At 39.3% G+C, this 27,637-nt stretch overlaps 2 long non-coding RNA genes across 2 annotated transcripts in view; one reads left to right on the plus strand and one right to left on the minus strand.

Annotated features, from left to right (window-relative positions):
- Positions 1-27,637, plus strand: part of LOC137489111 (uncharacterized) — a 68,882-nt gene that overhangs the window by 6,142 nt on the left and 35,103 nt on the right. The window lies entirely within an intron of this gene.
- The window catches only part of LOC141380475 (uncharacterized), a 156,550-nt gene continuing 146,692 nt past the window's right edge, over positions 17,780-27,637 (minus strand). The window contains exon 4 of the long non-coding RNA XR_012398439.1: positions 17,780-20,568. This is a non-coding gene — a long non-coding RNA (uncharacterized lncRNA). The remainder of the gene's footprint in view (positions 20,569-27,637) is intronic.

Here is a 27,637-nt window from a genome sequence, read left to right on the forward strand (position 1 = left end):
CATGCAGAATGTGCTGTAATAGCTTGGAAAGCAAATGTTGTCAGGGCTTCAAGAAAATCGATTTGTTACTTTCATCCCATGTTACTTTTGTCCCAGCTTTCCCCTAGCCTAATAATTTAGAAGGCAACACAATTCATCTAAATAAATAATATACCAAATAAATATCTTTTTTTCTTTTTGAAATTTTTTTTTAAATAATTTATTTTTTATTTTTTAAACAGTAAATCAGCAGCTACACTGTTTAAAGACACCAGGACTTGTAATTTAGTTTAATTAAGAATTAAAGTAAAAAAATAAGTTATGTGGAGAATTTTAAAGACTTTTAAGGTAATTTATATTTATTTAACTTTATAATAATCATTTTCTTACCAATCTACTGTATGTTTTCCAACATGGTGTCATAGACTATGTTGACTCAACAACTTTTATGTCACTGAAGAATTATGCTGCATAGTTACCCTTCGGATGGGGAACGTCAATGCTTTAAGTGGATTTAATCCACGTATGGGGATTTCGTTCAGAAAGCCAATTGTCTGAAAGAGTATGTAAACGGGCCAATAAAATGCCAAATTAATTGGCAGCGTCAGCTTGCGTACCTGATGCTTGTTGCAATCAATTTATATAAAAGCACAGCGAAAGCAAGATCAGGCAACCTTTTTCGCTTCAGAGACTTTTACAGCCTTCTGAGAGAGTCGATGAGGGTTCCTCCTGCTGTTGTCCAGCGATTTCGAGCCAACAAGAGCAGTCTCCCCGTCCAGAGTGAGTACACGCAGCGGCAACCGGTCGAGCTGGGCTTCTCCCTTGCCTGTCGTTCTTTGGGTCCAGTCTTCCAGAGCGGTGCGTATAAAGTTGAAACTTTTTCTAAAAGAGAAGCACAGTCGAGCAGCACGTCTATTTTAGGATGTCGCTCCGACCGTGCATTTCTGGATGCGGTGGTTTCCTGTCCCCGGATGATGGGCACGAGCACTGCGTTGCATGTCTGGGGGTCCAGCATGTTAATGCGGTGCTCGCGGGCGGTTCATGTCGTCACTGCGATGCCATGTCTGTTGCGCAGTAAAGATCGCGGCTCCTCAGCTGTCCCCTGCACTGTAGCGGGCACTCGGGTAAATCTGAGGGTTCCAGTGGGAGATTATCCGTCACCTCCGGCCCCGCGGACCTTCCGCTCCTCCAAGCGTTCCATCCGAGCTTTGAGCAGAGGAAGCGATCCGCTAACCAGATGGTTGCCCTTACGTTCAATGACACCAGGGACCAGTTGCCACTGCTGCATCGGAGGGTGGGCTTTCATTGTCCGACGAGGATCCAGACCTGCTTGCCCCCTCCGGGCAGGTGAGCGCTGTCAAAACGTATCCTCAAACGAACATGTTTGCCAGATTTTCCTGGGCTGCTTCAGCCGTGATGTTGGAGATGGTTTATCCCCCAGCTCCGCGGCCGGACCGACTAGATGGGTGCTACATAGAGGACAAGATTGCCAAGCCCAAGAACGCAGTCCTGGAGGGCACCTTTTTGTGTGTCCCTCCGCCCTCACCACTCTTGACGGTGAAGCAGCCAGGGGGTATGAGGCGATTCCTCAGGTCGAGCATGCCAATGAGGTCAATATTTGTTCGCGTGGCGCCTCTTCTTGGTGGGGTCCGCCTCGTCTCCCGTCCGAAGCCTGTATGCTATCTGCCTCCCTCGGAGCCAAAGCTTACAAGGCTGCGGGCCAGGCTGCTTCTGCCTTGCACGCTATGGCCACCTACCAGCACTACCAAGCGCAGGCGCTGGCCCAGCTGCACGAGGGTGGGTCCGACCCAAGCTTGCTTCACGAGCTCCGCACCGCAACCGACTATGCTCTTTGGACCACTAAGTCCGCTGCGTGTGCGTTGGGGAGGACGATGTCTACATTAGTGGTCCATGAGCGCCACCTCTGTCTAAACCTGGCTAATATACTGACAAAGTCCGATTTCTTGACTCCCACATATCCCAGGCTGGCCTGTTCGGCTACAACGTCGATGAATTCACCCAGCAATACAATACGGTGGGAGAGCAGTCTGATGCGATGTGTAATGTCATCTATCAGCGGGACCGTAAGCCCGCTCTGCCCGCCGAGCCATCCACATCTGCTGCTCCTCGTCTAGGGTGCCCGATTACGAGAGCTTCCCGGCCCCCGCCTGCACCTCCGGTGAAGAGAGCGCGTCGAGCACCTCGGACGCAGGCAGCCCCCCCTGCCCAGGGCGCCGTTAAGTCTGGTAAACGGACCACCAAGCGTCCCTGAGACAGGTCATCGGGAGAAGAGGGAATTTTCTTTTCCTAAGCTGGAGGGCCGGGCCCCATTTCCAACGGCACTTTTCACTGCCACGCAAACATCAATGAAAGAGCACTTTTCCATTTCTCTGGATGTGACAGCCCGAACTCCCAGTCTGGGACGCAATGCCTTCCAGCTTGCAGGTTCTGTGCATTTCGCCAGTGGCTTACAGGTGCTGGGAGGACGGTCTCCTATCTCACCTAGCCCCCCCTCCGGAGCTTGGGTGCAAGGTGAGAGTGAATCTCTCGCCTCTAGCTCTTCCGTGGGACCCTCGTGCTTCCTGGATCAGCACACCCACTCCGCGCTGCCCCACTGCTGGTATATCACCGATTGTTGCGCTGAGACCATTAGCAAGAGCTCTGCCTGCCTGGTTAGTGCGGGCCAGCCCTTCGCGGTGGCTCATAAGCACAATCCGACTCGGCTATGCGATTTAATTCGCAAAACGGCACCCCAAGTTCATGGGTGTGTATTACACCAGGGTCAGCCCCCTGTCCGCCCCTGTCTTGCGAAAGGAAATTGCTGTCCTCCTGGCGGAGGGTGCAATCAAGCCGTTCTCTCCAGCCGAGATGGATAAAGGGTTTTACAGCCTGTACTTCATCGTGCCCAAAAAGAGCGGTGGGTCACGGCCAATCCTAGATCTGAGCATTTTGAACCACTGTCTGCACAAGCTGCCGTTCAGAATGCTCACGCAGAAACGCATCCTTTGGTGCGTTTGTTTTCAGGATTGGTTTGCAGCGATAGACCTGAAGGATGCATACTTCCATGCCATGTCTCCATTCTTCCATGCCACCGTCAGTTTCTGCGGTTTCACCAAGCTCGCGGAGGTTGCCTTGGCGCCCCTTCGGCTCACGGGCATCCGCATACTCAATTATCTCGATGACTGGCTGATTTTAGCTCACTCTCGGGAGCAATTGATTATACACAGAGACACCATGACAGGTCACCATGACAGCACGCCTCTTCAGAGATCGTGCTCGGCTAAACTGCTAAACTGTCTGAGAGAGTTCAAAATAGTGGTCCCACTGAAATTATTTCAGAGGCTCCTGGGGCATATGGCATCGCCACTTGGATTACTCCATATGAGACCACTTCAGCACTGGCTTCATGAGCGAGTCCCCAGACGCGCATGGCACGCACTCACACACTGTGTCACTGGTACTGTGCTGTGTCACCGCACCCTCAGCCATTAGGACAACCCGTCGTTCCTGCAGGCCGGAGTGCCTCTAGAACAGGCGTCCAGTCATGTTGTTGTTTCTACAGATGCTTCTAGCACGGGCTGGGGGTGCTCTGTGTGTGTTGCGGGCATGCAGCTGCAGGCCTGTGGAAAGGAAACCAATTGCATTGGCATATCAATCGCCTAGAGCTGTTGGCAGTGTTCCTCAGTGTTCCTCCACTGTTTTTTTCCCGTGCTGGAGCAGCAGCATGTGCTGGTTAGGACGGACAGCAAGGCGGCGGTGGCATATATCAACTGCATGGGGGGTATTCGCTCTCGCCGCATATCTCAGCTCGTCTGCCGTCTGCTCCTCTGGAGTCATGCACGGCTGAAATCGCTGCGCGCCATTCACATTCCAGGGGAGCTCAACCGTGCAGCCGACACCCTCGCACGGCAGCCTTTACGTCCCAGAGAATGGAGACTCCATCCTGAGTCTGTTCAGCTGATATGAGTGCAATTCGGGGAAGCCCTGATCGATCTGTTTGCTTCCCAGAGAACGCTCATTGCCAGTTGTTTTTTTCCCTAACCGAGGGCTCTCTCGGCACTGATGCACTGGCCCACAGCTGGCCTCGGGGCATGCGCAAATATGCGTTTCACCCAATGAGCCTGCTCGCACAGTTATTGTGCAAGGTCAGGGAGGACAAGGAGCAGGTCTTGCAAGTTGCGTCCCTCTGGCCCAACCGGACCTGGATGTCAGAGCTCTCCCTCCTTGCAACAACCCTCCTCTGGCAGATCCCTTTGAGAGAGGACCAACTCTTTCAGGGACAGGGCACCATCTGGCACCCTCACCCCGATCTTTGAAATTTCCACTTGTGGTCCTTAGATGCGAGGTAGACTTATGTAATCTACCGACTGCGGGGGTTAATACCATCACTCAGGCTAGAGCCCCCTCCACGAGGCGCTCCTACGCCCTGAAGTGGAGTCTATTTACTGAATGGTGTGTCTCTCACAGAGAAGACCCCCGAAAATGCCACATTAGCGTTGTGCTTTCTTTTCTCCAAGAGAAGCTGTAGAGCAGGCTGTCTCCCTCCTGTCATCTCCGCTCATCATGACACGGTGGCTGGCAGCACCATGCCCTCTCATGCCCTCTTGGGATCTCACCTTCGTTCTCACGAGCCTGCGTACAGATCCCTTCGAACCACTCGACTCAGTATCTTTAAGATTTCTGTCCCTAAAGACAGCTCTGCTGGTCATGTTGGCATTGATTAAAAGGGTCGGTGACCTGGAGGCATTTTCGGTCAGTAACTCGTGCCTGGAATTCAGGCCGGCTTACTCTCAAGTTGTCCTGAGACAATGCCTGGGATATGTGCCCAAGATTTCTACCACACCGTTTAAAGACCAGGTAGTGAGCCTGCGAGCGCTGCCCCCAGAGGAGGGAGACCCAGTCCTTTCATTACTTTGTCCAGTTTGCGCTTTGCGAATTTATCTGGACCGCACTTAGAGCTTTAGATCATCTGAGCAGCTCTTCGTCTGTTATGGTGGTCGGCAGCAGGGAAGTGCCGTATCGAAACAGAGGTTGGCCGACTGGATAGTGTATGCCATATCCCTCGCTTACCAGAGCCAGGGCTAGCTGTTTCCCCCAGGAGTGCGTGTAACGTGTGTATGCGTGTAACAGAAATCTGTAGAGCTGCGGGCTAGGCGACACCTAAAACATTTGCAAGGTGTTACAATCTGCGAGTAGAGCCGGTTTCCTCAAGGGTATTAGGTAACCCTTGGTGATTGAGGAAACAACTCGGTTAAGGTGTTAAAACACCTTAGGTGTTAAAACACCTTAACTGCGCCATTCTCCCTAACACAGAGATACGTGCGCTTATTCACTCTGTCAGTACAGTTCCCAGCTTAGGTGAGCCGTGCAGATTCCTCGGAGGCCCCCAGCACTGACTCAGCGGAGGAGTTACTCGCTGGCCCATTACATTGTAGGTCTGCCCTCTGGTCAGCCCGTGTTTTGGGTATAGGTGCCTACTATGCGTGATGCCCACTAGGCGATCCAATATGCTTATTCAGCCACGGTGCAGTCCCCCCTTACAGGCGGACCCGTGTCTTTCCTCTCCGCTAACCATCTTGTTATTTGCATACTCCTCCTTCTCAGGGCTAGTCCATATATTCTGCCATCATATCTCCCCATTTGGGTGGCAGGTGGCCTCCGCAGTGTTCTCCTCTTCGGGACTGCATGCTTTCCCAATGTACTGTCGTATTTAAATTCCTAGAAATGATCTAGACGCTTGTGGCTCCCGAAAAATATATCTAAATTTGTAAATCTTCTTTGAAGTGGGATAAGTAAGGGCCAGGGATCACGTTGGAAGACTGCGCCTCTCTTTAATGCAGGTGCGCTCACACTGCCTGGCTATCCTCTCATCGGAGGAAAAGGGAAGGTGCAGTCATTATGGCATTTTCCAGACATTTACCCATACGTGGATTAAATTCACTTATAGCATTGAAGTTCCCCAGGAGGGGAACGGAAATGCTATATTGCATCGCCATAATGATTGTTCCTTAGCTGTAGGTATCAGTCTTTCAGCTTAAAAAGGTTGCCTCATTTTGCTTTCGCCGTGCTTTTATGCTAAATTGATTGCAACAAGCATCAGGTGCGCAAGCTGACACTGCCAATTCATTTGGCATTTCATTGGCCCGTTTACATACTCTTTCAGACAATTGACTTTTTATAAGTGGATTAAATCCACTTATAGCAGTTACTTTACTAACCAGAGCATTCTTCTATGACATAATAGTTGTTGAATCTACTATTTGTTTGAATCTACTTGTCTTCTATTTTACTAGAAGGGTTAAACATAAAAAATATATTTATATTTTAATGAAACATTTACATCAAAAATAATGGTTGAAACGTTTATTTAAAAACTACTTTATTGCCTATATTGCCTTATATTCCAAGTCTGGATAATCAATAACGGATCAATACAACAAGAAATTTGTTGTTATAATGCTGCGTTGCAAAAAAAAAAAAAAAAAAAAAGTTGACAACTTAAAATTTTAAGGCAACAAACTTCAGGACATTTTTTAGTTTACTCAACTTAAATCGAGTTAAATGCATGAAATGGGTTGAATGTTGGGTCAACTCAAAAATGTCCTGAAATTGTTGCCTTAAATTTTTAATTTAAGTCACCTTTTGTTTTTTTGTTTTTTGTTTTTACAGCGTGGGTGTCTTTTATTTTAAATCATATTTTATCATCTTGAATCTATGTGCAAATTTAAATTATTGTAGTCTTTTTATATAAAATGTTCATGTTCAATGCGCTGTACTACTTGTCATTTTGCAACTAATTGCTAATTATGATAAATAAAACAAACCTGGTCACACTTTATTTTAAGGTGTAGATGTTACAATGTAATTATACAATTAAGTACTGAATAAACAACCTGCTGTATATAGCCAGGGTGAGGGTTATGGTTTTATTTAGTGTAATCGCTGTATGTATTATTAACATTGTAACTGTTATTACAGATGCACTTTATTTTACAGCATGTTCACTTAACTTACAATGTACTTAAGGAAGTATTGGATTATATATGGACAATATAGAGGTTAAGATAGGTATAGAGGGGTGAGTGGATATTATTACATTCATTCATTCATTCATTCATTTTCTGCCGCTTTTCCGGGGCCGGGTCGCGGGGGCAGTAGTCTTAGGAGAGAACCCCAGACTTCCCTCTCCCCAGACACTTCCTCCAGCTCCTCCCGGGGGGATCCCGAGGCGTTCCCAGGCCAGGCCTCCTCCTGGTGGGACATGCCTGGAACACCTCCCTAAGTAGGCGTCCAGGAGGCATCCGAAACAGATGCCCGAGCCACCTCAGCTGACTTCTCTCGATGTGGAGGAGCAGCGGCTCTACTCCGAGCTCCTACCTGGTGTCAGAGCTCCTCACCCTATCCATAAGAGTGCACCCTGCCACCCTGCAAAGGAAACTCATTTCGGCCACTTGTATTTGAGATCTTGTCCTTTCGGTCATGACCCAAAGCTCATGACCATAGGTGAGGGTAGGAACGTAGATTGACCGGTAAATCGAGAGCTTTGCCTTTCGGCTCAGCTCCTTCTTCACCACAATGGATCGGTACATCGACCGCATTACTGCTGCCGCTGCACCAATCCGCCTGTCAATCTCACGTTACATCCTTCCCTCACTCATGAACAAAACCCCGAGATACTTAAACTCCTCCACCTAGGGTAAGGACTTTCCTCCAACCTGGAGATGGCGAACCACCTTTTTCCAGTGGAGCATCATGGCCTTGGACTTGGAGGTGCTGATTCTCATCCCAGCCGCATCACACTCGGCAACAAACCGCCCCAGTGCATGCTGAAGGTCCATGTTCGATGAAGCCAACAGAACAACATCGTCTGCGAATAACAGAGATGAAATCTTGTGGTCCCCCGTACCGGACCCCCTCCAGCCCAAGGCTGTGCCTTGAAATTCTGTCCATAAAAATTATGAACAGAATTGGTGACAAGGGGCAGCCCTGCCAGAGTCCAACATGCACTGGGAACAAATCTGACTTATTGCCAGCAATGTGAACCAGACTCCTACTCTGTTCAAACAGGGACGAGACGGCCCTCAACAGATCTCCTCTGACCCCATACTCCCCGAGCACCCTCCACAGAATGCCTCTGGGGACACGATCGAATGCCTTCTCCAGGTCTACAAAACATATGTGAATTGGTTGGGCATACTTCCATGAACCCTCGAGCACCCTGGTGAGGGTATAGAGCTGGTCCAGTGTACCACGTCCCGGACGAAAACTGCATTGTTCCTTTCCAGTACCCTGGCATAGACTTTCTCCGGGAGGCTGAGGAGTGTGATCCCTCTATAGTTGGAGCACACCCTCCGGTCCCCCTTCTTAAAAATGGGAACCACCACCCCAGTTGCCCAGTCCAGAGGTTCTGTCCCCGACCTCCATGCGATGTTGTAAAGACGTGTCAGCCACAACAGCCCCACACCATCCAGAGACTTAAGATACATAGGGTGAATCTCATCCACCCCTGCCGCTTTGCCACTGCGGAGCTTGCAAACTACCTCAGTGACCTCAGCTTGGAAGATGGGTAAGTTCACCCCTGCATCCCCAGTCTCTGCTTCCTCGATGAAAGACATGTCAGTGGGGTTAAGGAGATCCTCAAATTATTACTTCCACCGCCCGACCACATCCTTAGTCGAGGTTAACAGCTCCTCACTTCTGCTGTAAACAGCGTCGATGTGGAGCTGCTTCCCCCTCCTGAGGCGCCGGACAGTTTGCCAGAATCTCTTTGGGGCCGATCGATAGTCTTCCTCCATGGTCTCCCCGAACACTTCCTAGGCCCGAGTTTTTGCTTCCACAACCGCCCGAGCTGCAGCACGCTTGGTCTGTCGATACCCATCAGCTGTCTCGGGAGTCCTGCAAGCCAACCAAGCCCTGTAGGACTCCTTCTTCAGCTTGACGGCATCCCTTATTTCCGGTGTCCACCACTGGGTTCGTGGATTGCCGCCCCGACAGGCACCACAGACCTTACGCCCACAGTTCCTCACGGCTGCGTTAACAAAAGAGTTGGAGAACATAGACTCAGTCTCCATGTCTCCAGCCTCCTTCGGGATCTGGTCAAAGCTGTGCGTGGAGGTGAGCCCAACTATTTCTAGTCAGTATCGTTCCACCTCCCGCACAAGCTCGGGCTCCTTCCCTCCCAGTGAGGTGACATTCCATGTCCCAAGAGCCAGTATCTGTGCCTCACAATCGGGTTGTCGTGGTCCTAACTTTCGACCACCACCCATTCCACAATGCACCGGCCCCTTACGGCTCCCCCTGCAGGTGGTGGGCCTGCAGAAGGATGGTCCCACATTGCTCCTTCGGGCTAAGCCCGGCCGGGTTCCGTGGGAAAAAACCCGGCCACCAGGCGTTCGCATACAAGCCCCAACCCCAGGCCTGGCTCCAGGGTGGAACCCCGGCTGCGCCATACCGGGTGACGTCACAGTCTTTGATGTTACTGAACTGGGGTTTTTGAACTGCAGTTAGTCTGACCTCTCACCTAAGACCTGTTTGCCTTGGGAGACCCTACCAGGGGCATTAGCCCCTGACAATATAGCTCTTAGGATCACTCAGGCACTCAAACCCCTCCACCATGATTATTACATAGTTAATAAAATCACTACAACATGTACATACTTTGTAAGTACAGACATTAAAGGCAAAGTTCATTCAAAATTGAAAATGTAGGCTACTGGCAATTTCTCACCCTCAAGTGGTTCCAACTTTTATGAGTTTCTTTCTTCTGACAGGCGCGTAGACAGTGGGAGTTCGAGTGGTTCGGAAGACCCACCCCCATCGCTGACAAAGGTCCAGAATATGTCCCATAAATGAGCTCATTTGTCCTATTTTGACTGCTATGCCATTATAAATAGGGAAAATAACCCTCTTTAAAGGGCTTTAGGACCAGGCAGAACCCTCTGTTGCCTGTCGCTTCAGTGTGACTTGGCCAATTCTAATAAATATTTTCATTTTACAATCTGCCATAAAGGAAGTCATCTTTTGCTACTGCATTATTATTAAACAGAGAAAACATTTTACAGGTAACTTTATTCTTGAAACAAAAACAATTTGCTATAAAAAGGTGTGAATTATCAAAAGTGGACCATATTGAAATTGATTCGAATACTATTTTGGCTATTGTTGTTATCTATGAATTTTCAAATTTACTTTTTGATAGTTGAGAAGCTAGAAAAGTTGTGAAGCTCTACATTATTATTATCATTAATATTCTGTTTTAATTATTTTACATTCAAATGACTAAATTCTAACTTAGGAAAGTTGAAAGTGCTGGCCAGTAATTTGCATAATAAATGACAACAGATAATAATACAACACAAATGACTACAGTTTTAAGTTTAAAAATTTTAATAGATTTTTTTTTCTAATGATATATGATGTAATAAATATGCATTTTAAAAATAAGTATTATTTCACATTTCTTTATTATAAGGAAATATTTTTGGTATATAAAAATGTGTGGTTATGATGACCATCCAAAGAGCTAAATCCAAAGAGAAAAAAGAACCACCCCTTTTACCAGGCTGGCTTCTGGCCTGTCTAATGAACACTTAAAGAGGATATTTTGAAGAAAACTAAAATCCTGTAACCACTGACTTCCATATAGGAAAAAGAAATACTATGAATGCCAATGGTTACAGTTACTCAGCTTTCTTCAATATGTATTTTGTGTTCAACAGAAGAAAGAAACTCAAACAGGTTTCTTTCAAGTGATGGGAGATAAAATGATAATGGAATTTTCATTTTTGGGTGAACACTCCCTTTAAGTACAAGTACTGTCATATAAAGTTCAACCCAAACATTAAAAAGAGTATGCTTTACAAGAAAATACCGATCCAAAACTTCTATACTTTTTTTCTATACTTAAATTTTGCCTTTGATTTGCTCTTCTAGGGGTGACATGGTGGCTCAGTGGTTAGCACTCTCGGTTCACAGCAAAAAGTTTGCTGGTTCAAGTCCCAGCGGGGCCAGTCTGCATTTTTTTTTTTTTTTTTGTGGAGTTTGCATGTTCTCCCCATATTCGCGGGGGTTTCCTTCCTCTGGGTGTTCCGGTTTCCCCAGTCCAAAGATATGCGCTATAGGTGAATTGGATTAACTAAATTGGCCGTAGTGTATGATTTTGTGTGGTTGTGTGTGTGTGTGTAAATGTGTGTGTGTGGGTGTTTCCCAGTACTGGGTTGCGACTGGAAGGGCATCCGCTATGTAAAACATATGCTGGAATAGTTGGTGATTCATTCTGCTGTGGCGAAATAGAGACTAAGCTGAAGGAAACTGAATGAATTTGCTCTTAGATTTCATAATTATTTGAGTTAATTTCTGAGTAAAAGAAAACTGTACAATAAACTGTCTGTACACTCATTTTTTTAGTGAAGAGTCAAATAGGCCATTTGTCTTGGAAACGAGCAGCAGAAGCAAGCATAAAAGCAATTTGAACAGTTTATCGCTACAACAACCTCTGTGGAGGAAAATAATTTTAGCAGCACAAAACAAAGCATGACTCGGTTGTGTATTGGCACGTTTGCCATGTAATTGATCTGCTGCTCAGTGTTGCCACAGCAACCGCAGGCTAGACTCCTCCAAGGTGACATGACACTAGGACTGAGAATCACTGAAGAGACACAGTGACATATTCAGGCCTGCAGGGGGCAGCAGCGGCAAACACACACACCCTCAAGTACACTGCCACAACTCCACAGTAAGAGCAGGCTTTGTTAGAGCTCAGATCATTTTCCTCACACTCTACTGAGACGGTTTCAGTTGGTTCAGTGCATAAATATACCGCTATGGAGAGCACTTGACAATGTGCAGGTTCTGTGGAGGTACTGGATATATAGGTATGTGTTTGAGTACAATATTAGTTTTTTTATTTATACACCTTTTTCCCACATCTCATGATGCTTTGGTCATTTCAGTAACAACAGTAAGAACACAATTAGTGAAATATATATATATATTTTTAAATTGGATTTTATGAGGTGATGTTATTCTCCTCAAAGGTTGACAATTGAATATTAAAAGGCATTTGATTTAACAAATTATTTAACAATTATACCACTCACTCCCTTTTCATTATATATAGTGCTCAGCATAAATAAGTAAACCCCCTTTAGAAAAATAATATTTTTATCAATTCCCCAGTGAAACAAACCCGTTTTTTTAAACCTAATTACCTTACAATCTTTAGGATTAGAAAGATAATTCCATGTAAGGTAATTAAGAACTACAAAATTTCAACACAATTCACATGCTTCTCTTGATTTTTCCTAGTCATTAAAATTTTAGTTAATATTTTTTCCACAACAAATAAATTTGGGTATACTAATTTTTGGACTGTGATCTTGGCTTTGGTAGTGGCTAATCTAATATACAGTTGAAGTCAGAATTATTATCCCACCTGAACTATTAGGCCCCCTGTTTATCCAACTACCCCCCCCCCCACCCCCAAATTTCTGTTTAACAGAGAGATTTTTTTAACACATTTCTAAACATAATAGTTTTAATAACTAATTTCTAATAACTGATTTATTTTATCTTTGCCATGATGACAGTAAGTAATATTTGAATAATAGTCTTTGGACTGGGGGAAACCGGAGCACCCGGAGGGAACCCACGCGAACGCGGGGAGAACATGCTAACTCCACACACGGAAACGCCAACTGAGCCGAGGCTCAAACCAGCGACCCAGTGACCTTCTTGCTGTGAGGCGACAGCACTACCTACTGCGCCACTGCTTCGCCTGCTAAACATCATTTGGAAACTATTTAAAGAAGAAAAAAAATCTTATTATTGTAAATGTAAATATATTCTTTTAAAACATCCTATACTAGGGTTGTCACAATACCAATAATTCATGTTACGATACTATACCAGCTGAAGTATTGTGATACCAAGTAGTATTGTGATACTGTAATTCAACTCAAATCTATGAAATAAAGAAAATGGTCAGAGATATTATGTTATAATAGGTCTACTTGAATTGAATTCATAATTCCCTTATTATTGAAAAAAAAGTATTATTTGCAGGTCACTTCACCTAAAATGTATTTGTTCCTTTTGTTTTATCAGGTAACAATCCAAAGTTATTCAAAATGTCACTTTGTGAGTCGTTCTGTTTAAGAGATTGTTGCAGTTCTTGCAGCTACTAAACCATATAGACAGGAATAGAAATGAACTGATTCAGATTCGAACTGAAACATCAGAAAACATTCAATAGGCTACAATAAAAGGTGTGAATTCTACAAAGTTTTGCACCTTAAAAAGCTCCACAGACTATTTAAATAAAATTGTTTGTTGCACAAACATGTGTGAGCATTATTTTAGTGACTTTTTCACAAGCAACATTATGTATTGTAGATGGATTATTAATGACTAAAGATACTAAAGTTTACAAACTACAGTGGCACCACCAGTATTTGGAGCCATAGTATCACACTATTACCATAGTACCGACAAACTGTGCAACCCTATATATATATATATATATATATATATATATATATATATATATATATATATATATATATATATATATATATATATATATATATATATATATATACATACAGTTGAAGTCAGAATTATTAGCCCCCCTGAATTATTAGGGCCCCTGTTTATTGTTTTCCCCAATTTCTGTTTAACAGAGGGAACATCTTTTCAGCATAATAGTTTTAATAATGCATTTCTAATAACTGATTTATTTTATCTTTGCCATGATGACAGTAAATAATATTTTACTAGAATTTTTTCAAGACACTTCTATACAGCTTAAAGTCACATTTAAAGGCTTAACTGGGTTAATAAGGTGAACTAGGCAGGTTAGGGTAATTAGGCAAGTTATTGTATAACAGTGGTTTGTTCTGTAGATTATTGAAAAATAAAATTGCTTAAAGGGGCTAATAATTTTGTCCCAAAAATGTTTTTAAAATATATATATAACTGCCTTCATTGTAGCCTAAATAAAACAAATAAGACTTTCTTTAGAAGAAAAAATATTATCAGACATACTGTGAAAATTTCCTTGCTCTGTTAAACATCATTTGGGAAATATTTAAAAGAGAAAAGAAAAATCAAACGGGGGCTAATAATTCTGACTTCAACTGTATACACACGCACGCACGCACGCACGCACACACACACACACACACACACACATATTTTGATTGTGTAAAGTGACAATTGGTCTGAGTACTAATAAATGTTTTCAGAATTTAACACATTTTTATTATTTAAAATATTTAATAAATCAATAATTTGTGGACTAATCCTGATTATTCTGCCAAGTATTGCTTTCCAACTATTCTGAAGTTGATTTTGTATTTTATAAAAATGAATATAATCATCTAAAAACATGACACCCTTTTTATTATTTTATTTTTAAAAAGCTCCAAAGGATGATTTGTTTAATAAAAAAAAAGTGTCATCAGTATTATTTGTAGAACAAAACAACACCACAATATTCAAACACAAAACAAATTCATTGTAAATCTACAGAAGTGGTCTCTTCGTTTTTTTCATAGCTTCATGTGTCCACTTAAAGGACCCGGTGTGTTCTGTTGAACTGAGATTCAAAAAGCTTGGATGAAATGAATAGCGACACTGAAATAATCTCCATTAAATGCGGAATGAACAATGTGTGAGAATAGCAGGAATGTGTTACGTACATTGAAAAACACCCATCAAATTCAAAAAAATCAAAAGACGTGATGGGTTGAGTGTCACTCGTGCCTCTTTGCACCTCACAGATCATTACAAGGCCTCCATTAGCAGTACAGTCTCCCTCATCTCAATTCTCATTGGAGTTATTATTTCAGTCATTAGAGCGAAGCTTTGCACGGCAGTTTACAATTTCACATAAACAGGAAAATACAATAAGCTGCATAATGTCGTTATTTCTCTAATGTGGAACTGTGACATGAGGCATCGGGTCAGAGATTAAGAAGACTAAAATGGCATAAGCAACACAAACTTATATTTAAAATAATGAGGAGGCTGCACCACAGGTTCATTTACTTGTTGTTTTTATGCTTACTACTAAGATTCTATTTTTAGCCATTTCTGGTTATGGGTTTACATTTATATTCATATAGCCATGTTTTCAGGCATGTGACAATCTTAAGTTTTCAATGAAACACTAATAAAATAAGCAATGAACTAATCATTAATCATTTTAGTTTATTGTTCTTCTTTTCTATAATTTGATGATGACAGCAAAATGGTAGTTTGAACAATTCGTAAATAACACAGAGGTTCAAAATGTATTTAACTCTTTTTTTAATGATATTTCTTTAAAATAATTAGATTTTAGCATGTGTTTTGCTTTTATATTCAATAGTCTTAATTTTTAGGTAGAATAATATTTAGATTTTGCTTTTATGAAAAATCTTTCAATTAAATTTGAACTAATAAAAATAATAAAAATCGTAAAGTGTTTCTTTTTGATATTCAAAAGCATGTTAATGAATACTTTTACATTTACATCTGATTATAGCATCCAAAATATAATATATAAAAAAATGAACAATTTTATATCACTGCAATGGTTTTTAAACAGGGAGTCAAAAGGGGGCTTAGGATGACATAAACTTATTTTATTAATATTCTGGTGTTTATAACATTAAAATGTATAGTTTATTAGGGCTGCATGATATTGGAAAAAACTGACATTACAATATTTTCATTTACTGCAAAATATATCCTTTTAGATTGATTGAGATGATTATGCAAGTACTGTACATTCTGTAATATGATCTTTAAAATGACAAGCAAACTTAAATACAACAGATACAAATAATAAACAATGACTTTTGATTTTTTGGGGAGTCAAACTATAGAGGGCGAAAACCTGCAAAAACAATATATAAATAAATACGCAAATATATAGATAAATGAGTAAATAAATCCATCAATTCCTGCATAAATAAAACAATAAATACAAAAATATGCAAATAAATATATATATTGAAAATTCCACAAATTTCTGCATAAATAAATATTTAAACAATTAATAGTGTGGGCAGGTAAATAATTAAATAAATTACACAAATGTTGGGGGAATATGAAAATGCTAAACTGATCCTTTCAAATGTTTATTCATTTCTTGAACAGTTCTGTATTTACTTTTCCGCACGTCAACATGCTAATGAATAAATGAATAAAAAATGGGACTTTTTAGATTAGCATTTTCATATTCCTCCAACATGTATTTATTTATTAATGCAGGAATTTGTATTTTTTTTATATATATATACATTTATTTATTTATTTGGATATTTAATCATTTATTATTTTATTTATGCAGGAATTTATGGACTTATTTACTAATTTATTAATATATTTGCATATTTATAATAATAATATAATAATAATAATAATAATAATAATGTTTTTTTTGTTAAAAACTATAAGGGAAAAATTTTTAATTACTCTTTGTTGACTGTAATGTCTGGTCAACTATAATCCCAATCACACTGCAGATTAATGGGATATATATTGTGCAGCCCTATAATATATTAAAACAATTAAGATGCTAAACAAACTAATATAATATAATATAATATAATATAATATAATATAATATAATATAATATAATATAATATAATATAATAAAATATAATATAATATAATATAATATAATATAATATAATATAATATAATATAATATAATATAATATAATATAATATAATTTAGGTTTTTGCACTCCAAATGCACCACTAAATGTAGACGTACATTTACACGAAAAAACTATTTGCAAGTATTTAGAGCAAATGTAATGGACAGTTTTTCTTGTCACACACAAGGAACAAGTATATTTAATCAGCTAATTAATCAAATCCCGTAAATAAAAGCTTGGTGGAAAAAAAGGCAAGAATGAACATGAACACACACATACACACGTGATCAAAAAGCAACTCTCTCACCTCTCAGAAACACTCATGAGATTTCACTCATTTCCATACCAGCACACACACTCTCTCTCTCTCTTTCTGTCTCACACACACACACACACACACACACACACACACACACACACACACACACACACACACACACACACACACACACTCTCTCTCTCTCTCTCTCTCTCTCTCTCACACACACACTCGCAGACAGGAGAGGGAGGAGGAAGTTCAAAGTGTTCCTCTGGATGAGGATGGCGAAGGGCCGCTTTGATCTCTCTCTGACTAATTTGAAGATGTTCAGTTTAAACCTACAGGGAGCAGAGAGACAGACTCCCATATGCTGCAGTGCTGTACCGTTCACTCCTGCACTAATCACATGCTCAGCTGCTCTTCACCGAGCATGCTCAAACGTATTCGCACGTTCACCTGAACACTGCAGAAAGCAAGGTGCGCGACTGGCCGAGGGGAATGTCAGTCATGTTCACCAGTCACCATTTCCAGCACAATTGGCCTATTTTGAAAATGAGGCTGTGGGGAAATTTATAAAGATGCCAATTATGGGGTTTGAGCTGTTTATGTGATAATAATAATAATAATAATAATAATAATAATAATAATAATAATAATAATAATAATAATAATAATAATAATAATAATAATAATAATAATAATAATGCCATGGCAGCAATACTGCACCAGACTGCACACCACACACCAGCTGATTGGTTGAGAGTGATGATGCCAATTCTGATATGGGGATGGTTAGGAGGCCATGATGGACAGAGGCCAGTGGGCAAATTTGTAACAAGTGGGCAAAAAAATTTAACAAATTTTGCCGGGGTTAAACCCCTACTTTTTTTTAAAGGACATCATGGGATTTTTAACAATCACAGAGAGTCAGGACCTCTGTTTAACGTCTCAGCTGAACGACTGCGTTCACTGAGTATAAAGTCCCCATCAATATACTGGGGCATTAGGACCCACACAGACCGCATGTTGAGCACCCCCTGCTGGTCTCACTAACACCACTTCCGGCAGCAACCTAGGTTTCTCATGTGGTCTCCTATCCAGGTACTGAGCAGGCACAGCCCTGCATAGCTTCATTGGGCGACCATGTAAGAGTTGCAGAGAGCTAGCTGCCAGCTAGCTAAAATGTAATAAGTATGTATGAGATGAATACCTGGCAACCAAAGCACTGCTTAATAAGTGGAGAGGCAACCGCTTCGCAACAAAGAAGTACTGTGAGTTTTTTGCCAGAAGGTTGACTATGTGCAGATAAAACAATATTTAAAGAACTTGCCACATTGAAAATAACTAAATATGCACTTTTCTCCTAAGCCCTATGACACTTCGCATGAATTATGGGAGTTTTCCTTTAAACTGTAAACTAAGTATTTTTAAGTACAGTGAACAATGAGGTGGCATTAGTCTCCTCGGTTCAACAATCAAGTATTAACGGCACAGTATGTCATTTTTGCCACTAAAGGGTTTATATTTACAACAAAAGGAAAGTGTGGTTTTGTTATGCAGTGACTGAGTTTGGAATCATGGGAGTTGTCATCTTCATTACATCCTATAGATTCCAGAGATCATATTCATGGATGAGCGACAATTTTTAAAACTTAATATCATGGTAGTATGGGTAGAGGAAGAATGAACGCCGTAGAAACTAAATGAGAGCATTCAAGCAATTGCTGATGAGGGAAGGGTATGCGATACGCCACAGTCCACCACTTCTGGTTCTATACGTTAAAAAAGTCATTTAAGTTTAACCAAACTTGCTTTGCTGCAGTCAGTTACAGTGCTGATTGTAATGACAAGCGCAAGTGCATAATGATGAAGGTCCATATGACAGGTCCAAGAAGATTGATACAACTGTAAAGTGCTCACTGCCATTTGTTATGCGAGAATGACTGAAAAAGTCAGGAATCTATAATAGGATTTTAAATGCGTGCATCATACCGAATACGAGATTCTCGATACCCAACCCAATACACAACATATTAAAGTGTCTCTGGTGTTTCCCTGTTTTCTATAAAACCAAACCAGAAATTGAGGGCATGTGACATTATTACCATGGCGACACAGGACACGGTCCATGTCACTAGTTAAAATTGCTTAATTCTCTGCATTAGAACATTCAGAAAACATTAGGGATAATATAAGTACATTAGTCCGCAAAATATATAACACTGTTCTAATGGTTTTTGTATATTTAAAATGAAAAAAACAAACAAACATTGTACATATTGTGCCTTTAAAAGGAATTAACTAATTATTTTTAGCAGAACAAGAAGAACAACAAAAACGAAAGTACCAAAATAGTTACTGAACTGAAATAAACAAGACCTAAATGTTTAAGGCCCTTAAATAGGAGACTTGCAGTCGACTGTTTTAGGGAAAATTGGTCAACTTTTCAACCTTTTTGAATGCTGGAAAATTTTCTGGGACCTGGAAACCCTGATGGTCATATCTGGAGGCTGTGCCCAGTGCGAACAGAACGCACTATTACCGTCTCAGCATCAAAACAGTCGATAATAAAAACAACAACTGCCAGCACAGAAGGCGGAACGTGGGCAAGATGGCAATCGCAGGCTGAGTGCAGACGTTTACTGCAAAAGAAACAGTTTGTTACACCAACATTTCATCAGATCCGCCTGTGACAAAACAAAAGAGTCATCGCTCCTGCTCCTCAACTCCAGCACTGCAGCACCATGCAGATTTTACAGAGGAGCTCTAGAAAGAGAGGGAGGGCTGCATGAATAATTGTTGAAGATATTTTTACTGTGACCCACTTTAAAGTCAAATTCAAGCCTCTTAAAGGGAACAGAACACAACACAGGTCTGCGGAAAACCAATGAAAATGGCAAGTCTTTGGAAACATGATGTGACGTGAGGTTAGCTAAAAATGCTTTTGTCTTTTTTATTGCATTTTTTTTTACAAGTCTGAAGCTGAAACGGTTTTGTGATGGCATTCAGAACTGTAATTTACAGCACCTTGGTGAATATTTGTGAAAAATGTCTTCATTTTATACTTTTGGTCAAAATATTAAATCAACAACAAAAAACTCTGCACTTATTGAGACGAACAATTGCAAAGAAAATTATTTAAAAGATAAAAATACTTTGTAAAATATAGTGGACAAATGTTGTGAAATAAACAAATTATTTTAAAAAATATTCAATGTTTTTTTAAATATTAATATTACAATTTTTTGGCATCAAAAGCTATAACCAGAACCAACAGGTAAAACTAAAAAGACGTTTATTTCAAAACCTCATATTTAAAAAAAAAGGTGCCAATATTAGTAGAGGGCACTATAAATGTTAATAAAATATGAGAGTGAAGCAGCGGCTGTGTAATTTCTGCTCTTACAAATTGTAGGTGTACCGTTTTTCATCTTCTGCTAAACCGTAATCAGAGAACATGTGATTAAAATCCACAGCGTACGTAAAAACAAAAAGCATAATCTTTCTGGTATTTAGCCCCTGACTGAATATACCGTGCACTTTCTGCTCTGCTGGAGGCTGTGTTGAGGCAGATAAACTGTCATTGTGTCTGATTGATGAAACCGGGCCTTAGAGGATGGTCAGCATGGACATCAGAGGTCAGAGGTGGCACAGAGGTCAAACTCAATCCATTGCAAAATCTAGTGGAGTAAAAAAACAAACATATTCAGAGGGAATGAGCACCTCTTGTTTTGGTTGGGAAAGGTAAACACACTATAAAAAAGCAATCAGTTGACTTAAATAAGTGAGTAAACCTGTTGCCTTTAAACAATTAAATGAACTATATGTGCATGATTGTAAAAAAAAAAGTTTAGTCAGTGCTGTTCCAAGTTACAATAAGTTTATTTACTTTTAAAGTTAAGTCATTTTTAAGGCAATACGTTTACTCTTTTGTTTAAATGTAACTAATTTATTTTTACACATCACATGGACATTTTTTTAATCTGTTTTATGAACACGCATTATTTTGAATAACATTTCTGAAATGGGCTTTAGACAAAATTTTATACAGTGCTATAAATACACTATCAAAAAAATGCAGCATTACAGATAATCGGTTTGTGTTGGGACAACATGACGGAATTAACTTAACTTATTTAACAAATTTGAATAGATTGAACATAAAAGAATTAGGTTAATGCCAAAAGGCTCAGGAATTGTGTTGTTTCAGCTTAATTTAAATAAGCAAACAGAAAATGCCATTTTTTGAGTGTTTTAATATATATATATATATATATATATATATATATATATATATATATATATATATATATATATATATATGACTAAATTATATATAAAACATACTGTACACTGTATAAAGGGATTAGTTACTTCAAGCGAGTAAACCAATTGCCTTAAAAGCAACAAGTTGACAACAACAATAAAGTAAACCTATTGTATAGTTGACTTCATTTTTATAAGTATGCTAATTGTACTTAACTTTTTTAAAGTAATAATTATTTATTTATTATAAATAATAAATAAACTATTTTAGCATGCCTGTTTTCAAATAATTCCTGTAATTTTCCCAATATTACATATTTGATGCTTCGTTAGGTACATAAAATCTACAATTATAGCCTGTATTGAATTTAGAAGACACACTGGAGTCTGGAAGAGCCAATTTATTTTGCTCTATGTCATTTTGCTAGATACAGAAAAGCTGGGGGAAAATATAAAGGTGTATTGGAAAAAAGTGATTAGTTCATATATATATAAAAAGTGACAATGGGTTTACATACATTATTTTTGTAAAGTCAACTTGTTGCTTTTAAAGGAATTGGTTTACTCGCTTTAAGTAACTAATCACTTTTTACAGTGTATGTTTACATACAAACTCAAAAATGATTACTGCTCCTTGTTCAAACTACTTAAAGTAAGCTGAAGCAAAACAATACTTGAGCTTTTTTGGGGACAATTTAATTGTTTTATGCTTATCAATCTACCTAAATAAAATAAAGTTTTAACTTAATGCCAGGGTGCGAATTACAGGGGGTAATGATAGGGATCAACCCCCTAAATTAATGCTTGATCCCCCTGGAAGGACATCAAAACATGATGTATGGGGGCTAATTTTTTAATAGTTTAGAATAGTAAGAAATAGCTTTCTCTGATTTATATCTTTAATATTATCCAGTTAATCTCTGCTGTTATTTTGGGATTTCCGCCTGGATTTTGCCTACTCAAATTTAAAAGCTTCCCAAATCCACATGCAGAGATGTAATGCAAAAATTAGGTATCATTTTAAAGAAAACCCTTTGAATTTTCATAAAACACTATTGAAAGTGTTTAAAATAACTGTATATGTTGTCTGTGTTACAATAAACACCTAAAAAAAGAGGCATATTTTTTTTTTTAATAAACTTAAATTTGAAAGTGTACCTTTTAGGTACTGTGTGGTCTAGCGTGTTGTAATTAATTTTGGTGGTGCTGCACATGTCTGTAATCATAGAAAAAAAGAAAAATGTCTCTACCATAATCTATGCAAAAGTTATTGTATTCCAACTGATGAGTGATGCTATACAAGCCACAGGGACCAATCATTGTTTTCATATTTCACTATTCTTTTGTTTGATCAAACATAATTCACTGTGTTTGGACCATGTCAGACATATAAAAGGATTACTTATGCACATCATCTCAAAAACAGAGGAGAATGGCCCTGAAGCACACAGCATAAGGTAAGAGATGACAGCTGTCTGTGCTATCTGGGGCTGCTTATTGATCATAAACGTATTGTTTTTACTTCTGCGCCAACGAAACACCGCTATTCATTCGGCAATTGTTTGATATGTGAAAATAATTCAGTAAAAAGTATGCTAGAACCGTATGAGCACTGGCAAGAGCTTTCATTTGAGCTATAACTCACATAACTTATAACGTACATGTGTCATATGAAAATATGAAAATTAACCAATGTAAAATAACTAGCTCAGGTATCCAAAATAACTTGTATTTAAGTGTAAATTACTTTTGTCCAGTAGAATAAGAATCAAAGTTATGCATATGTGCATAAAATATAGATTCTACACTTTCAAACGAAACCACTTAAGGGGGTCTGGTGCAATACAAGCCCTTTAAATCTTAAAGCGAAAGTTGATGACTTACCGGGTCCGCGGAGTTTAACTGGTTAATAGCCTAATTAAAAATGTATAATGTAAATATACATTTGATTCCCCCTATAACGGTGTATACCATTCTGAATGCATTATCACACCAATCAATACTAGGAAAAATATCTTTCAACACTAATACTGGCAGTTGTAGAGCACAGATAGACATCTTAAGTTTTCACAAAACACGTTTCTGGTAAAATATGTGTTCATATCAGCATGTAGCCTGAAAAAAAGAAACATTAGACACATAATGCGTATAGTTTGACCTACAGTAACCTCTAAAATAGTCACTAAATATCCCTCAAAACACTTAAAATCAGGGCCGGCCCGTGGCATAGGCAGTATAGGCAAATGCTAAGGGCGCTGTACATCCAGGGGGGCGCCAGAAATGAGCGGGGGTAAGTTGGTTTTGTTTTCAATATTCCTGACACACATTCAGTGATAGATGGCAATAACTCAAAAACCTCTTACCCTAAAAAGATCTAAAGTGTGTTTCCTACAAAAAGACAAAGCTGGTTATGTTTCACAGCTGTCTTTTTCTTTTTTTCGCTCGATATTACGAGCACTGCTCCGTTTAGCCTGGGAGAGCTGAGCTCGCGCGGAGTGGAGCTTTCCGTAAGGGACCGTCGGAAAAGTGCTTCTTTTTTTCGTTTTTTTTTTTTTTGCTCTATTCTGCTTGTTTTATTTTAAACACAACTAATTTTCTCTTAAATGAGCACAACAGTTACTAAAGTAGTCGAATGCTTCATTCTGTCAGGGTTCTGCCACTCTGGTCGTGTAAATTCTTGTTTTGGTGGCAGAGCTCTGACACTACCTATGTCTGGTCCTGTTTCTGTCTCTGTGTGCGCGCGCCGTCGTGGGTGTACGCAGAGTGTGCGCGCTCCTGCTTGACGCGGCCGCGCGCGCGCTCTGCGTCCCTCAGACGCGTGCGCTCTTGTACTCGTGTTTGTGTTTTCGTCTGTCAGCAGCGTGGTGTTTCATTCCCAGCGTCTCAGTCTTGTTGGTTTCGGTTTTGGTCGGCGCTGGGATGAAGCATGCACGCTGCGTGTGTGAGCGCACGGTGAGTGTTTTCATTCATCGTGTGCTCGTGTCTTGCGTCTTTTGTCAAAGCACGTGGCTTGGTGTTTACATTGTGGTCACGTGCTTTTGTCGTGTGCTTCAGTGTTGTGTTATGTGAGCGCATGGCTTGTATTGTCTCTCTGTGTCATGCGCTCTCCCGTCTATTGTCTAGTCCCACCCTCCTTGTTAACCCATTATTAGTTAATTGTGTTCACCTGTGTGTCAATTTACTTTTTGCTTTATAATCCCCCTCATGTTTTCAGTCCTTTGCCAGTTCGTTGTCTACACTCCCCGTGTTCCTGCTCCAGTCTTGCCTTGTCCTGTCAGTCCAGCTAAGTTTGTGTGTTTTGTTAATGTTTTCCACCTCGGGGTAGTTTTGTTTTGCCTTTTATTTTTATTTTATTATTAATAAATACCCATTGTTTCTTTGCACTTGAGTCCTCGCTCCTTTTCCCCACCTCAACCGTGACACATTCATTCATTCATTCATTATAGATCTGTGAATTCTTACATTAACACCCCTGTTATCAAACAAAACACAATGAGAGATTCATTTGCTGCTCTTCACTAAATAGCAAATACAATTAAAAGTTAAATAGATTTTATAGCTTTATTTAATTTCTGTATAGGCCATTGATTTTAATAGGTTAAACCTTTTATTTTATTGTCAATATTTTTTTATTGTTTGCTATGTATTCTATCATTTGAAGCTATTTGTTGTCCCATATTTTAACATCCCAACGTTGAAAGATATGACATAACATTGCTAATCATTTAATAGCTATAGTGCTATCTGTTAGTTTTACTTCAGCTAATGTTATGGAAGGGCATAGATGTTTTGGAAAATAGTAATATTAATGTAACTACCTCATCATTCCTTCCTTAAGCAAATGTGTAAATATTAGATCTATTCAGCAATAATTTTAATTGCATTGGCATATTTATCTGACAATTTCCCAGCTTGTAGTAGTCGATCAAAAAGCTGTTTAGTTTCTTTTGACTTTACATTAGCAGTGGAATTTACTGCGATGTGACAGGGCGCCACCTGAAATCTTGCCTAGGGCGCCAAATTGGTTAGGGCCGGGCCTGCTTAAAATGTATACATTTTATTAATAAATAAGATGTGATTTAAATACATTCATAAATTTGATTCACTGAAGCATGTATTACCGAAAAAGTTGCCCCCCCACCCTTACATTTAGCAAATTTTCAATAACTGTAACACCAATCCAATACCTTGAGCTGAAAATTACTTGAAACCATCCAATGGTCTCAATTCGTTCATTTAGTTACAGAAATTGATTGAGAATTAGTCAACGTATAAATTAATTTTTAGTTTTCAGAACTTCACATCTTTCACATCTTATATAAAAAAACAAGGTTACATCAAAAACTATAGGATTATATTTTGACATAAGTCCTAGTTCTAAAAGTGATTAGTTCTCAGACACAAGCATGCAAAGATATGCTATACGTTATGATGCATTAAGCAAATATTTGTTAATTAAGTTCTCTAAATAAATGTAATTTAATTAACTGCTACAACTACTTCTAACATTAATACTGACATTAAGAATGCTATAAGAGTTATCATTACTGTTGTTACATGCATTACCCCTTCACACACACTCTCTGAAGAGCATACACTATACAGTATGCGTGTCTGTGTATCTATATGGCCTCTAAATCACTTTTATCTGGGCTGTTTTTAAACTTTAGCTTGTGTTTTCTCCTTCTCTTTACTTTCCTCCTCTAGTCACAGTGTTCCTGCTGAGAGTTTTTAGACAGGAGGTCAATATTTAATGAAGTGACCCTCTTGTTAAAATGCTCTAAGTGCTCCTGTTCAGCACTAGAGGGTGGTTATGGCTTTTATTTATTCATTTAGGAGCTTAGTCTCTTCTAGCGTGTTCTCTCAGGTTTGGAAAGAAGGGCAGTGGTTGTTTTCCCCAAGGATCATCACTGCATCATTCCATCAAACACACAAGCTTCATCTTCTTTAGAGACACACATCAAAACACAGATGAACACACACTTCATGCACCTTGATTTAAGCAATGGTGTATACTGTTAAATGATTTCAGAATACAGTTGAAGCAGAATTATTAGCCCCCCCTTTGAATTAGATTTTTTTTTCTTTTTTAAAGATTTCCTAAATGATGTTTAACAGAGCAAAAACATTTTATAGTATGTCTGATAATATTTTTTCTTCTAGAGAAAGTTTTATTTGCTTTATTTTGGCTGGAATAAAAGCAGTTTTATTTTTTTACAACCACTTCAAGGTCAATATTATTAGCCCATTTAAGCTACATATTTTTTCAATCGTCTACAGAACAAACCATCGTTATACAATAACTTGCCTAATCACCCTAACCTGTCCAGTTAATCTAATAACCCAGGTTAAGCTTTTAAATGTCACTTTAAGCTGTATAGAAGTGTCTTGTAAAATATCTAGTCAAATATTTACTGTCATCATGGCAAAGATAAAATAAATCAGTTATCAGAAATGAGTTATTAAAACTATAATGTTTAGAAATGTGTTGAAAAAACCTTATCTCTGTTAAAATAAAATTGGGGGAAAAATAAAAGGGCTAATCATTTGGACTTCACTTGTGTGTGAATATAGAGCTTTGAGATTTCTGCAGTGTAAAGAATGGAATATACAGTATGGTTAAAAACACAAAAAAATCACAAGTTTGCCAATTTTGAATAAATAAATCAAAAGCAGGCGTCACGTTGGCTCAGTGGTTAGCTCTGTCACCTCACAGCAAGAAGGTCGCTGGTTCGAGCCTTGGCTGGGTCAGTTGGCATTTTCTGTGTGGCATCTCCGGTTTCCCACACAATGGAATAAACATTATTTATCAACATAGATGTGACATAATTCTGTAATGTACATAACTGATGAGAAAAAACATAAAAATCAACAAAAAACATAATAAGTGCACTGCCATGTAGGGAATTTGGGAAAGTCAATTTATGGTTATATATCGTATATATTAGAAAAAACTTACTACTAAACAGTATACAGATATTTACAGTAGTATTTTTTTCTGTTTTTTTTACCATTGAAATCACAGACATTTGTACAGCGTGCAATATACAGTTAAAGTCAGAATTATTAGCCCCCATGCTTATTTTTCCTCAATTTCTGTTTAACGAAGTGTAGATTTTTTTCAACACATTTCTAAACATAATAGTTTTAATAACTCATTTCTAATAACTGATTTATTTTATCTTTGCTGTGATGACAGTAAATAATATTTTACTATATATTTTACAAGACACTTCTATACAGCTTAAAATTATATTTAAAGGCTTAACCAGGTTAATTTGGCTAACTAGGCAGATTAGGGTAATTAGGCACGTTTTTGTATAACAATGGTTTGTTCTGTAGTCTATCAAAAAAAAAAATTATAATAACTAGCTTAAAGGGGCTAATAATTTTGACACTTAAAATGGATTTAAAACAATTAAAAACTGCTTTTATTCAAGTCAAAATACAACAAATAAAACTTTCTCCAGAAGAAAAAAAATA

This window comes from Danio rerio, chromosome 23 (assembly GCF_049306965.1).
Source record: "Danio rerio strain Tuebingen ecotype United States chromosome 23, GRCz12tu, whole genome shotgun sequence".
NCBI lineage: Eukaryota > Metazoa > Chordata > Actinopteri > Cypriniformes > Danionidae > Danio > Danio rerio.